This window comes from Rhodnius prolixus, unplaced genomic scaffold, assembly GCF_049639745.1.
Source record: "Rhodnius prolixus isolate KJV_2025 unplaced genomic scaffold, Rpr scaffold_4, whole genome shotgun sequence".
Lineage (NCBI taxonomy): Eukaryota > Metazoa > Arthropoda > Insecta > Hemiptera > Reduviidae > Rhodnius > Rhodnius prolixus.
Window position 1 is genome coordinate 21,613,107 of NW_027411614.1, and position 15,140 is coordinate 21,628,246.

At 36.2% G+C, this 15,140-nt stretch overlaps 1 protein-coding gene across 3 annotated transcripts in view; it reads left to right on the forward strand.

Annotated features, from left to right (window-relative positions):
• LOC141456073 (clavesin-1-like) overlaps positions 1-15,140 on the forward strand; it is a 497,988-nt gene that overhangs the window by 426,559 nt on the left and 56,289 nt on the right. For all 3 annotated transcript variants that reach the window (XR_012459571.1, XR_012459572.1, XR_012459573.1), the window contains exon 2: positions 5,350-5,573. The gene's annotated coding sequence lies outside the window, so the exon portion shown is untranslated. The remainder of the gene's footprint in view (positions 1-5,349; positions 5,574-15,140) is intronic.

Genomic DNA, 15,140 nt, shown 5'->3' on the forward strand with positions numbered 1-15,140 from the left:
CTATTCTAGCGTCTAAAGATATGATCTATATTTTATAATAAATACAAGGATTTTAGCAGCAGAAAATAGAGTCTAAAATAGGCCGAAACTATGCCAAATTTTCCAGCGTTTAGCAGCCGTTAAATGTTTATGCAGTTCTACATACATCTTTTACTTGTATTTGCAATTAGTTCATATTTTACAAGACATTAAAATATTCTCAAAGTCTGTAATCGTAAGTGTTTCTTAGCTTTTCACTCTATTTCTGTAAATCGATTATCTTCTCGTTCCTTCTATCTACGTGTATGTTTTAAAGTAATTCAAACAAGCCCTTAATCACACTACAAAGTTATGAAAAGAAAAGTAACTGCCCACGAAGAAGTTTGCACTTCATTGTATTACTACGCAAGCTCATTCGTTTGGAATTTCTGTGAGCTTATCCGTCCTACTTAGATCTCGTGGAAGTGTTGTATTTGCTTATCATTTGCTGTATTGTGACGTAAGCGGAAGTACATTCTTTTTTTTATTGTCCCCCGTCTAGTCCTGATGTCTCTTATAAAATAGCGTAACTTGTTATTTCCGTAACTCTACTCCTTTTATTAGTAAAAAGGAAAAAAGAATATTAAACTAATAATCCTCATTTTTTCTTGTTTACAAAAGAAATGGAAAACTTGTATTATTATGGTGGCAAAAAGATGGCGTTCCTGAAAATTAGTAAACAGCTTTAAACCTAAAAATGGATTTACAATTATACGACATTCTTTTAGCTTTGTTTGTTTCTTTGTTTTAAAGTCCTTAATTGGTCTTTATATGAATAGTAAATGAAACTTTAGGGAATGAAGTGTGTTAATTAACAGAAGCTGCTTCTTCACCAAATGTGATCTTTGGAAATTGCTTAAGAAATTAAATTAAACCAAATGTATTATACTCTAAAACAGTTTGATAAGAAAAAATGTAACATAAATTATGGGCAGTCTTTTTTTAAATCTTTTTCGAAACCGAGAAGACAACCTTTTTGTTTTTGCAAATAAACAACTTAAACACTTTAAAATAAGGTGTGCAAAAAAGAGGAAAAAGAATATTAACTCACTTAACCATAGGCACAAGATTTTGACGTGAATACGTCTTTAAATTTGTTATCATATGGAGGCAATCCAAAAAACCTAATGATAACAAAATCGGGGGATACAGTTTGGCATTATAGTTTCGAATCTATCGTCTACATCCAAAATTAAATTAGACTACTGGATAGCTGAAGGATCTAAGAATTCATTACGATAAGCGACGACTGCGACGCATCACGCGCGGTGGAGGGGGAAGTGCCACCATTTTTAGATAATTTTGCTGCGTATCGAGATTTGCAATTAGTATAACTTTTGACTCGGAGAAGCTACGATGTTCGTTTAAGTTTTAATCGTCAGCTGTCGCCACAATCTATCGATTGTACATAAAACATCAGTGTAAAATAGTGACTGTGAATATAATAAGGTGTTAGAATAAAAAAAATATTATCAAAAATACGAGGTGTGTTCAAAAAGTAACGGGAATTTTTAAATTTCGCGGGTTTGGAGAGTCTGATTGTAAAATTTTTTTTTTTATTATGTTGGTACACATGCCCCTGAAGTACGATAAAATTTTCAGTAATATTCATTGTTTACTTCTTAAGTGGCAGCCGTTAAGGTTAGACGTGTTTTTCGAGCTTGGCGATTTTTGTTTGTAAAAAAAAATGGATCAAAGAATTTGTATTAAATTTTGCGTAAAAAATGAAATAAAGTGTGTGAAATGTTAATAAAGGCATATGGTGAGTCTGCTATGAGTAAAACAAAGATTTACGAGTGGTATAAGCGTTTCCAAGATGGCCGCGAAAACGTTGAAGATGACGAACGACCTGGACGTCCAAGCACATCAACAACCGATGAAAACGTGAAAAAAGTGAAAGAAATGGTTATGAACGATCGCCGAATCACAATCAGAGAAGTCGCTGATGATGTTGCCATATCAATTGGCTCATGCCATGAAATTTTTCGGATGTTTTGGGTATGAAACGTGTGGCAGCAAAATTTGTTCCAAAATTGTTGAATTTCGAACAAAAACAGCGGAGAATGGAAGTTGCTCAAGAGTCACTCAATGAAGTCGACAACGATGCGGATCTACTGAAACGTGTTATAACAGGTGACGAAACATGGGTTTACAGATATGATGTCGAAACTAAGGCTCAATCGTCCCAGTGGAGGCATTCTGGATCGCCAAGACCGAAAAAGGCTCGACAAGTGCGGTCGAATGTGAAGGTTATGCTCACTGTGTTCTTCGATTTTAATGGCATAGTGCATCATGAATTCTTGCCACAAGGTCAAACAATCAATAAGGAGTACTACCTACAAGTTCAACGCCGTTTGCGTGAAGCAATCCGAAAAAAACGCCCGGATTTGTGGCAAAACAATTCATGGATTTTGCACCACGATAATGCACCTGGTCACACTTCATTGCTTGTTCGTGAATTTTTGGCCAAAAACAAAACTTTAACGATGCCCCAGCCTCCATATTCGCCAGACATGGCTCCATGTGACTTTTTTCTATTTCCAAACATAAAGAGAACATTAAAAGGCCGTCGTTTTACAAGCATAGATGACATTAAAAGCGAATCGCTGAAAGAGCTGAAAGCTATCACAAAGATCGAGTTTCAGAAGTGTTTCGAGGATTGGAAAAAGCGCTGGCACAAGTGTATTGTATGCGAAGGGGACTACTTTGAAGGCGACAATATTAATGTAGATGAATAAATAAATATTTTTTTCAAAAAACGAAAATTCCCGTTACTTTTTGAACACACCTCGTATATAATGTCGGCCTATACGCGTCGAAAAGCCAAAACCAAATACAGAGATCGTATACGGTTGGTAAGGGATTCTCAAGAACAATCGAATGGTAATAATAAAACACCATAAGACCGAGTCAAGCTGTGCCGGGAACGTAAAAGAATGAATGCGGACGAGCGGATCAACGACGGTGTCAGAACATCTGGAGCTGGGGCGGTTGAAATGATGCAAGTGGATGATGAAATCGTTTCTACATCGACAACAGACTGTATAGGCATAGATTGTGTTGGATCGTCAATTATGAAGACACATTTGGCAGCAGCTAGTAGACGTTTCACTACGACGTTTTTCCTTGATTTCATCCTAAATACATAAATTTTAATAAAAATATTTTATATAAAAAATATAACCCGTTACGTAAATGTATTCACGTACAAGACACGGCCTGTCAATCACACAGCCACAGGTTTTTTATTTTTCAGCAAAGGACAAACTAAAAACTGCATAACAAAAATAAAAATCAATAAAAAAGTTTTAATTTGATTAATGGAATTATTAGTACAGCAAGATTTAAAATATTGGAAACTATTCTCTAGATATACCATATAGACACATATTGCCATTAGTTTTTAGATTTTTATTCCCCGAGGGTCGTTTGAAAAGTCAGTGCAAAGTCAGAGAGATAGCACTACTGGCGCGTATCGAGGTTATGTTTAGTTAGTAGCATCTCTTGGAAGAACACACACCAAGTTTCAGCCAGATCGGTCTATTTCTTTGTGTTTGGCATTCGTTTGAATCGAGGAAGTCGAGTGATTTTCAAAAAATGGACGAAAAAGAATTTCGTGTGTTGATTAAACACTACTTTATAAAAGGCAAAACGCCTCAGGAGACTAAAGAGAAGCTTGATAAACATTATGGTGACTCTGCACCTTCGATTAGAACAGTTTATAAGTGGTTTCAAAATTTTCGGAGTGGCCATATGGGCACAAGTGACGCTGAACGTTCTGGACGCCCTGTTGAGGTTACTACTCCAGAAATTATTGATAAAATCCATGATATGGTGATGGATGACAGAAGAGTGAAGGTGCGTGAGATTGCTAGTGCTATGGGCATCTCGAATGAACGGGTACATAATATTTTGCATCAACATTTGGACATGACAAAGCTATACGCAAGATGGGTGCCGCGATTGCTCACGCTTGACCAAAAACGAAATCGTATGAATTGTTGCAAGGACGGTTTGCACCTGTTCCAGAAGAATCCGCAGGACTTTAAGCGTCGTTTCGTCACTGTGGATGAAACATGGATACATCACTACACTCCTGAGACCAAAGGAACAATCTAAACAATGGGTTACCAAGGGGGAATCTGCGCCAAAAAAAGGCGAAGACCGTTCCTTCGGCCGGAAAGATTATGGCGACTGTCTTTTGGGATTCGCAAGGAATAATCCTCATCGACTATCTGGAAAAGGGTAAAACTATTACAGGTGCATACTATTCATCGTTATTGGACCGTTTGAAAACCGAGCTGCAAGAAAAACGCCCACGATTGGCCCACAAAAAAGTCCTTTTCCATCACGACAACGCACCAGCTCACATCTCAGCAGTTGTGGTCGCAAAATTAATGGAAATAGGGTTCCAACTCGTTTCACATCCCCCCTATTCTCCAGACTTGGCTCCCGCGGACTACTATTTGTTCCCCAATATGAAGAAATGGCTGGCGGGAAATAGATTTTATTCAAACGAGGAGGTGATTGCAGAAACGAATGGCTATTTTTCAGACTTGGACAAATCCTATTATTCGGAAGGGATCAACAAACTAGAGCAGCGTTGGACGAAGTTTATAAGCCTAAAAGGAGACTATGTTGAAAAATAAAAAAGGTTTACCCCAAAAAATTAAGTCGTTTTTATTTTTGCATGGACTTTTCAAACGACCCTCGTAAAATGCTTAAAAAACATCTATCATTAAATTAATTTCTTGATGAAAGTTTTATTAAACAAATTAAATTAGTTTCAAATTAACAAGGAAATCATTCCGGGTATTCTGAAATATTTTTTAATTTACTCATTAAAAACCAAAAACAAACAAAAAACAGTTTTTTGTTCAATTTTACTTTTGTTTTGAGCGAGGGACCACTTTGCCTCCTCCCACCGGGCGCCTGTGTACTTCATTATTTCAATATTTTCCTCAAAATGTTTATACCCAACTCCTAGGAGTATTTGTTCGATGTATTTCATATCGATAAACTGTACTACACCAATAATCGTTCGTTAAAAACAAATTTCGTTTTAGCCTAGAAGAATATTTTGACCAAGTATTTAACATGTCAGTCATCGTTATCTGCAATGAACATTCAACGAATACAAAGTTAAAAAATTAATTTTTTTAAGGACAATTCTCTGAGAAAACTTTGCTATTATATACAAAGAGTAGCTGTGTTCTTAAAACGAAAAGTTATTCATTGCTAATTGTCAATATGTTTAACCAAACCCTTAACTGTAGTAATTTTCTATAAAAATGTATTAATTCTTTCTTCTTGTTTGTTTTTGTCTTCCAGATCATATGCAGACACTATGTAAAAATCATTTTTTACAACAACTTTATAGAAAAATAGATGGTGCTGTATTGAGATCGAGAAATGAAAGAAACCTCGACTGTGTAATCACCTTCCAGACTGATTCCATCCTACAAAGGTTTATGTTACGATTCGACGAGCTAAGTATCGACTGTAACGATCATCTGTTTATTTATGATGGTGCGCATGCTGTTGGAACTTATAAGGTGAGCAAATTTCATTTGTCTATCATTTAACTGTAAACATTTTTTTTAAGGGCTTATAAACGTCTATGAGAGCTTTCAGCGTTCAGGCATTTGTTCTCTCATTAAGGCGATATGTCAGGCGTAAATAAGACTAGCAATGGAATTGCTGAGGATACCTACATATTCAACTATTACTGTTACGACATTGTTAAAGCGGCGAGTTTGGTGTATTATATTTGTTTTTTGAACAAAAGCACGCAACTTTCAGTATTCGCTGAATTTCCTGGTAAACAGCAAAAACTCGTCAATTGCTCACATCAGCTAAACATGTTTAACATTTCTATACCGAGTCTTTTCACTTATTAGGCTGTTGGACTGGCGAAATACAAGAGGCAGCATTCACCAGATTCAAAGCGGTTAGGATTTTTATTAACGATTTAACGAAAATTAAACTTAAAGCCAGTAAAGGCGCTGTTTGCCGATGACACATCCTTTTTCATATCCTCCTTCAGAATTGACACTATAGCCAATCATTTGTCAATAGCTCTTGCTAAAAGTTTCAAATACTTTAAAAAGTGGAGAATCAAACCTAACCACAATAAAGCAGAGCTGATTCTATTCTCTCGAAGAAGACCCATAATCAACCGTACTGTTACAGTAAATGGAGTCTCTGTCTCTACCGTGGCAAAAAGAAGTTAAATACTTAGGATTAACTTTAGACACAAAACTAACGTACACGAAGCGTGTGAATAATATATGTAATAAGACGCTAGGCGTTATGTGCAGTCTGTTCTCCTTGCTTAATAAACACTCATCCTAGGACTTCCAAAATAAGAAATTAATATACTACCTCTATATTCGACCTATACTCCTGTATGCAGCCCCTGTCTGGTCTCAAACTTGCATAACCAATCACAATAAAATACAGAGAGTGCAAAATAAATGCCTGAGATTGATTGGTTCATTTCCCAGATGGACGCCCATAGACTACATGCACGCGGTACTTGACGTTCCTAGCAACTCCACTACTGTTTACTGTCTCTTAGAAAAATTGTCTCTACTTGTTACAATAGTCCGTACCCTCACATAGTAGCCATTGTTTTTTGTTTTATGATTTAAGGCGCGTCAACATCTAAGGTTATTGGCGCCCGGAGCTTTTTTCAGTGCACTGCCGGCCTCCGGACAGTTTTCTCTCGTTACAGACAACACTGTCCATCACCGGACAGTGAGCTGTAAGAAGCTTCTAGGAAGAGAAAATCTAAGGGTCAGCAGCTGGATTCGAACCCGGGACCTCCGCGTGGGAGTCCAGTATGCTAACCTCTTAGCTAATCCCTTCCATTTAGTAGCCATTGTTAATTACAATATAAACTCTCTTGGTTATAAAAAAATATAAATATAAACGCTTAAAGCATATTTTGTAACAACTACCTGTATATAAAGTTAAGGTTTTTTTTAAATTTTTTCCCTAATATGTAAATATGTTCCCTTTAATCTGAACTAAATATAATTTGATGAGTGTATACAGGGTGAATTGTCCATAGGCCTACTGTGTGTAGTACATCTAAAGTGGAGTTCAATGACGTATTGGCCAACTTCATATTTTCCACCGTTCTTGAGTGACGTCACTTTAAATTTTTTTTCCAAAATCATTACTTTTTTCCAATAAAAATGTTATTACTCAGAAAGTTTTAGTCCGAATTCGATTCTGATGACACGATTAGAAAGACATAGAAATTTTCTAAAAATGGATACCATTTTGAAGTATAAGTTATTCTCCAAACAGCCTCAATCTTCCCCCGAATGCTGGAAAAATAAAAGTAATCGAAATTTTTAAGAAAACTTATTAGGCCCTTACGTGATCATTATCAGACCTAGGTGCTGGCACTTTTTATAAAAGTTTCCTTGCCTAATGGGCTTTCAAACGGTATATCATTTTCCAGGATTCCTTTTATCTTCTTATGAGAAATTACGTTTGTTTTACAAGAAAACGTGTTCACGAGCACACAACAGTGTTAATTTATCAAGTTGTTTAATTCATTGAAAACTCTTATACTGTGGCTACAAAAAGTATTTGCACACCTACGATTTTTGTTATTTCCAAAAGGCAAATGAAATAAATTATATCGTACTGTCTTATATCTTTTTATTAGTCATTTTTGATACATATTTTATAGAAAAAATTATTTAATTATATTTATGTTTGCCAAAAAAAATTAAAAACTACATTTTAAAACACAAAAAGTATTTGCACACATCTTGATTCTATATAAAATTTAATAAAAAAATTAATTTTAATATTTAGTATTTAATCCCTGGGCTTCTATTATAGCCTTGAGTCTGTTAGGCATCGAACAAATTAATGGTTTAATATCATCAAGGCTTATTTTATCCCATTCCTCTAGTAAAGCCTTTTTCAGTGAATCTTTATTAGAAATTGTATGTTTTCGTATTCTAACGTGTAGCATTTGCCAAATATGTTCAATGATGTTCACATCTGGAGATTGAGGAGGTGTGTGAAGTCTCCTTGGCACATTATAGAGCATCCACTCCTCTGTAACTCTCGCTGTGTGTTTCGGATCATTGTCGTGTTGGAATAAAAATGAATTTTCCATACCCAACTTACGAACACTTTGGCCCAAATTTTGGCGCAGAATATCTACATACATTCGAGCATTCATATTTTTTTCAATAAACACAAGTTTACCCACACCTTTTGCAGAAACACAGCCCCAAACCATCACGTTGCCTCCCCCATGTTTCACTGTCGGAATTATATTTTGATTTTTAAATTCCTCATTTACCTTTCGCCAAACATATTGCCGGCCATCACTTCCAAAAATGTTATATTTACTTTCGTCAGTGAAGAGCACATTCTCCCAAAATTCTATTGACTTGCCTGAATATTTCTTTGCGAACTCTAGTCTTTTTTTTCTATTCTTCTCACTAATGAATGGCTTTTTCCTAGCAGTTCTACCGTAATAATTTGTCAAGTGCAAAACATTCCTTATAGTGCTTTCACTCACTCGCTGAGATGTTGTCGCGACCATATTCGCCAACTCGCCCGCACTTGTGAATGGATTGGCCCTTACCTGACGAACAATGCCTCTTCTTTGTCTTTCATTTAACACTTTAGGTCTACCGGTTCTTCGTTTATTTTCAATAGTTCCCCTATCTTCGTACCTTTTAATGATGTATCGCACCGTGGACATGTTCATATTTAAGATACTAGCGATTTGCCGATAACTTTTTTTGTTATTCCGCAATTTAATTACCTTAAAGCGAATTGTGTTTGAAATTTCTGCTGTTTTTGCCATGTTAATCTTGCTAACAACTGAATTGGAACCAAAACATAATTATTTCTAATTTAAAATTTTAAATCAACCTTTGAACGGATTTATTAATTAAACAAACAAGAATATTGTTTGGTGTGCAAATACTTTTTGTGTTTTAAAATGTAGTTTTTAATTTTTTTTGGCAAACATAAATATAATTAAATAATTTTTTCTATAAAATATGTATCTAAAATGACTAACAAAAAAATATAAGACAGTACGATATAATTTATTTCATTTGCCTTTTGGAAATAACAAAAATCGTAGGTGTGCAAATACTTTTTGTAGCCACTGTAGATGGACCAGTAGTCAATTTTTACAGTAGATTGTCTTAAAATACGAAAGTCAAAGGTCACAAATAGCACTTAAAAAAAAAAAAATCCATCTCTTTGAAATATTTGAGAAAATGTTAGGAAATATTTTAAATAAGTACTATTTTTATAAACAAAAATTCATACGTACTTACTCCAAATTACAATAATTTCACACACTACTAAACTGTTTAAAAAGAAAAGAATGTGAATAATCCTTAACCTTTTTTTTTGGAGAATAACTTATGCTTCGAAATGGTATCAATTTTTAGAAAATTTATCTGTCTTTCTAACCGTGTCATCAGAATCGAATTCGGACTAAAACTTTCTGAGTAATAACATTTTTATTGGAAAAAAGTAATGATTTTGGAAAAAAAATTAAAGTGACGTCACTCAAGAACAGTGGAAAATATGAAGTTGGCCAATACGTCATTGAACTCCACTTTAGATGTACTACACACAGTAGGCCTATGGACAATACTTACTGGTTCACCCTGTATAGGCGCTAAGCTTGAAACCTCAATTTCTGCATTATTTCAAATTTGTGTACATATGTACAGTTTGTAAATAAATATTATTATTATTATTATTCAAAGCGGTAATCGTTCCAAAGTAGTAATAGCAATTGAGGCTAAGACTTAGATGCTATTATTTTAATTATTACCGCAATTATTTTATATTTTCATAAGCTACTGTAGCGACTAAACGTTTCATTTTCCCAATTCGTGAGGACTAGCGGACACTTTCTTTCTCCACTATCGGTATGGCTCCTAATAACAGTGGAGTACTCTTGCACGGCAGACAAATCCTCATCCTTTTAAAGAATTTCCATTGAAAATCATTTCTCTTGCTCATTTCCATCTCATTCGTCATTCGTAACACTTCCGAAGAGTTGCATTACACCCCTAGTATCGTAAGTCTTCTTGAAATCACACAGAGTATAGCCGTGCTCCCTGCACATCATTTTTTTTTTTATTTATTTTGTAATTTACAATCTGTATAAATATGTACAATAAGTAAATAGGAGGTGAATGAGATGAACTGGTGCGGAAAGAGCAGGAGGAGAGAAGCTACCCAGCGGTAGCACTCTCTATATGAGGAGGAGAGAGGAGAGGTAGGAGAATAATGATTTAGGCCTTCAGACTACAAGGAAGTTGCGGGGCCACTGGCGATTCAGTCGGCGAGGAGTATTAGGGATATCAGAGGAAGCGAGAGACAGTACAAGAGGATTAGAGCTAGTCGAGAGAGCAGTATGGAATTTTTGGTATTTAGTCTTGGCGAGTTGGTCTATGAAGGGAATGTTGAAGTTATGAAGAGTGAGGTTAGTCACCGTAGAAAGGTACGTCAGCTATCAGTCGGAGGTGTTTTGACTGAAATGTTTGTACCGTCCGTACGTTTGTTGGTTAGGCTGAACCTCATAGCTCTAGTCCGTAAGTCCACATAATGTTTGCGAATAGTGTTTTATATTAAGCGTTTGAGTTCAATGGGTAATTTGGAGCGTCGCCCAAGAAGTCTGTAAAACAGTTTCGCACGTTTCGTCATTGCTTGTCTTTTAAGTTTAGTGTGCGGGTTCCACGTGAGTCGTTTGTCTATGTAGAGCCCAAGGTAGCGCACCAGATCTACGTATGTACAAGGAAGAGGATTGTTGTTGAAGAGGACAGTTGGACAGGAGCCCCGCCGGAGAGTAAACGTGGCATGCTGGCCCTACACATAAAATAAATTTTGTAAGTGGATTCGAGAAGGTTTGTTTGTCTAATTTGGAACGATTTCTACGAAATCCAGTGTGATTAGATTTTTCACTTGTTTCTATTAGTAGGTCAACTAATCGACAGTAACTATAGAATCTAAGGAGTTCCTTATCAAGCAAATGATTATTATTTCTAAGGATTGACGGACGTCTCATTACAAAAATTTTGTATTTAAAGAACTTTTATTGCAACTAGCCTGTGAAAAAAGATATTAATAGTTGTATAAGGGGAGGGATTAGCTATGTGGTTAGCGTACTCCCACGAGGAGGTCCCGGGTTCGAATCCAGCTGCTAACCCTTAGATTTTCTCTTCCTAGGAGCTTCTTACAGCTCACTGTCCGGTGATGTACAGTGTTGTCTGTAACGAGAGAACACTGTCCGGAGGCCGGCAGTGCACTGAAAAAAGCTCCAAGCGCTAATAACCTCAGCTGTTGATGCGCTTAAAAGTTGTATAATCGAAAAAATAACTTAAAACATACTGGGACAGTTAGAAATGTGATTGATCAACAATGCTGCATAATGACGTTGAGTTTAGGAGTCGAAACAAGTACAATTTTTGTCTCTGTCTGGTTTCGGATTTTCTCCAATTATCTGAGATCAATTCAACAGTTTGGTGTAGAGAAATTGATTTCCACTTACGTTTCTGGGCTTTTCCTTCAATATAGAACTAGAAAAGAAATTCGTTGAAGACTTGAATCGACTAGAAGCAATTTTCAATGGTAATAACTCGCCTGGGGCTACATAAGTCAAGATTTGCTGTTTATTCCAGCGCGGACTCCATCGTTATATCTTCAAAGCAAACGTAAAGTACTGTAACCAGTAGAACGATTTAAACTTTATTCCTCTTGCCCTAAATGCAATTATTAATGCAGCCTAATACTGATACATAGAAGGGAATAACCAACTGGACAGTCGAGAATTTCGAGACCAACGAAATGTTTCCTTGTTTCGCATATATGATAGGACATTAGTTGTGTTCTGGTGCTGAAATTCTCTTCTATAGTTGGACGGTCTTATCGTTGGTTCGGTATCAGAACTAATCTGGAAATGGTTCCCATAGGAAACAGATTATTAACTAAGTTTTATTTGTATAGAACCGTAGTCACAGAGGTGCTGTGCATTATCTGCAGAATGTCTGTGTTATTATTTATGATTCATGCACCAAACTAAACAAAAAGAGCAAAGAATTATGCATGAAAATGTGCAGCTGTGGTGGCAGAATGGTACACAGGAGGAAAGATGCGATAATTGATACAGGTATAAACATGCTCTCTCTGTTCCTATAAAACAAAAAGGGTAATAAATTCTCCCAGAAAACTTGGGCAATTTCAAAAAAAGAAGAAAAAACTTTATTATTATCTTTTTCAACTTTGTTTCGTATTGTCAATGTAACAAACATAAATCTTGCTTTACTTTGACAGTTCCGTGTGTCGCGGGGTATTAACGAATTTCAACTTGTTATTTCATTTTACTCGCTTGTGTCACTTTACCTTTTCCATTTTGTTTCCGTTTTAAATTTACTTTTTTCTGTTCATGGCTGGGCTAAATAAAAAACAAAATCATTTAAACATATGCTATTTTATTTCTATCAAAATTTGAAGGACAAAAATTCACCAAATTTTCATAAAAAACGTCTGACAAAGTATCTAATAAAAAATATCCTCTCTTACCTCACTTCAGTTACTAGATTAGATTAGATTAGGTTAGATTGGACTAGGGCGGCCTCAGGGCCTACGCCACTGCGACCCCTTTGGGTCTATTGTGGCTCCCCTAACTTTAAAGCTCACCCTCCAGACCTGTCCTTTTAATTAGACTCTTAATGCTGGAGAGCGACTCTTGGGTAAAGCTCACAGGCCTTGGTTTTTCCTCCCCGAGAAGTAACATCCTTAGCCAAACAAGCCCCTCACACTGGCACAACACGTGCAGTGCTGTTTCCTCCTCTTCCTGACAGAACCTACAGAGGCTATCATCTGCCAGGCCCATGCGATGCATGTATTTTCTGAGTCTGCAGTGGCCAGTTAATAGACCTACAATCATCCTGATAGCCCCACGGCCTTGGCGGATTAATTCTGCAGTCAGCCTCGGCGAATAGCCTTTAATAAACTCCTTCGCCTGTCTCTGTCCAGTGGTGGCAGACCACCACTCCTGAGACCTACTCTGCACCCATAAGTTAATGGTCGCAGTCTTAATACACTTCGGAACCCCAAAACAGGGCTCCGGGCCAACGAAGTATCTCGCAGAGCCTTCCCGGGCCAATAAATCTGCCGCTTCGTTACCCTTATGTCCTGAATGACCAGGTACGCAGACCAGAAAGACCTTATTTTGGTCACTAATTTCCTTCAGGGCACCCAGACAGTCCCAAACCAGTTTTGAGTTAACCTGATAGGAACTAATTGCCCGTAGAGCAGCCTGACTATCCGAGAAAATTACGACTTTAGAATTAATAATTCCTCGCCCTTCAATCTCGGTAGCACAGAACCTAATTGCAGCCAGCTCAGCCTGAAAAACTGTAGCTAGTTTCCCTAGGCTAACCGAAAAGCTACATTTCGGCTTCACCCCGTACACTCCCGCTCCCACTCCCTCCTCCATCTTGGAGCCATCAGTGTACCACATTGAATCTCCCACCACTGGGGGTCCACGTCTCCAAGCCTTCCGGTCTCCAATACAGACTTTGAACGGCTTGTCGAAGTTATATTTGGGAGTCATAGAATCCGAAGGCAGGCCCAAAATAGAATCTTACTAGATAGAAATGCATGCAATTGTTGGGTGCAGTTTCCAATTCCTATAAGGTTCAGCAAGTTTTCAGTTTAGGCGATCACAGCTTGCTCGGCGATTAGGGCTGGGTCCATAAATAATCTCGATGAGCGTTTATCTAACTACAAAATAAAATGTACACATTTGAACAGAATTTACATTTTCTGTTACAGAGTGCACAGAATCGTATTATTGAACCCTTCTATTTTGTTTTCTACAACTTTCAAGTCTTCTCAACAGATCTATATCAATAAACAGTTGGTACTTTACATACATATCTATATTTTTTTAATTTAAAATTTTTGTGTCAAATGTTAATATCTGCCCCAATGGTGGGGTAGCTTTGAACACAATATAAAATAGAAAGAAATGATATTACTTTACTCTGAATCTACCTTCTATCAGTTATTTCACTCACTAATACATTATTTTCTCTTTTAAACCACTGAAATCTTCGGAATGTTGTACCCGAAGTGTGATGGGTTTAGGAAGTTTAAACAAAATATTCGGTTTGTTGCGCGTCTTAATGTAGGTTCGGACCACTTTCCCCTTCTCTGCGATTAAACAAAAAAAAAGTCACAAACTTGCAGGTCGGTAGGGCACATATTAACTGAGATGTTGAAATATGCCCCCTCTCCTTCCATAAAAGAAAATATAATATCCAACACTTTTTGCAAGCAAATAGACTTTTGTAAATACTAGATTTAAAAATGCGAATTCTAAATGGTAATATTGACTAACAACACCTTACATCTTGTCCTCTACAATCTTCACAATACACTCCCAAAGCTGCAACTAAAATTTTACTCCCACCTTACAAAATATAACATTCCTCAATTCTGACTTTACCAAACAAAGAAAACGAAGGGAAACTCTGTCAATTATACAACACGTCTACCACAAAATATGGAGAAAATTACCAATCATAAATGTTTTAAATATTTGGCGAGAAATTAAAACTGTTCAAAGGTGCCCCCTTTTCCCTTACATACAAGTTGGTTGAAAAAGTACCAGATAATTTCAATTATTTCTCCTCAATTTGACTCTTAATTAAATTTTTCTTGAGAGTCTAATTATGCTGAATTATGCATGAATATCTGTGGCCGTGAAAAGTGCATCTGCCAATATTATACACCTCTGCATCCTGATTGGTTACTTATTTAAGAGTTTTCCCCTTTAGGTATTTGATAAATTATGAAATTACTAAATAATAAATTCCAGGGAATTTATTAATTAATTTTAAATTTCATGAATACCATTTAAATCGAATAAACAAACAATTGACTATTGAAAAACCCACTTGAGAAAATTTCTCTTTTTTCTTTAAGAGAACATTTACTTTGTGAAGATCTTTTTATTAATCATCTTCTCGCTGATTTAGTTAAATAAAATTTGTAGCACAATGAATTAATTATGAACTTAACTTGACAAACTTTAGCCATGG